We start from the raw sequence: 272 nt of genomic DNA on the forward strand, positions 1-272 counted from the left end.
TGTGGGAAGATTTGCATAACGCCGCCCAAATGTTCACGCAAAGAAAGAAGGCGTAACTTTGATTCTCGCTGTAGTATTGTTGTTGCCGCCGCCACCATGTCGTGAAGGCGAAACTACTTTGTTTGGTCTTCCAAAAGAAGACCATATCGCTTCGTCATGCCTAGAGCTGATCCGTGCTGGTCGCTGAGGAAATACATCAACTTTGCGCTGTGGATCGCCGGATTGGCTTTCACCGTGGACGAAGCGGAGTCCAGCCCGGGGTCGTCACATGT

General features: G+C 51.5%; 1 protein-coding gene across 1 annotated transcript in view; it reads right to left on the reverse strand.

Moving 5' to 3' along the window:
* cep76 (centrosomal protein 76) overlaps positions 1 to 272 on the reverse strand; it is an 11,812-nt gene that overhangs the window by 10,575 nt on the left and 965 nt on the right. The window lies entirely within an intron of this gene.

This window comes from Sinocyclocheilus anshuiensis, unplaced genomic scaffold (assembly GCF_001515605.1).
Source record: "Sinocyclocheilus anshuiensis isolate Anshui unplaced genomic scaffold, SAMN03320099.WGS_v1.1 scaffold1893, whole genome shotgun sequence".
NCBI lineage: Eukaryota > Metazoa > Chordata > Actinopteri > Cypriniformes > Cyprinidae > Sinocyclocheilus > Sinocyclocheilus anshuiensis.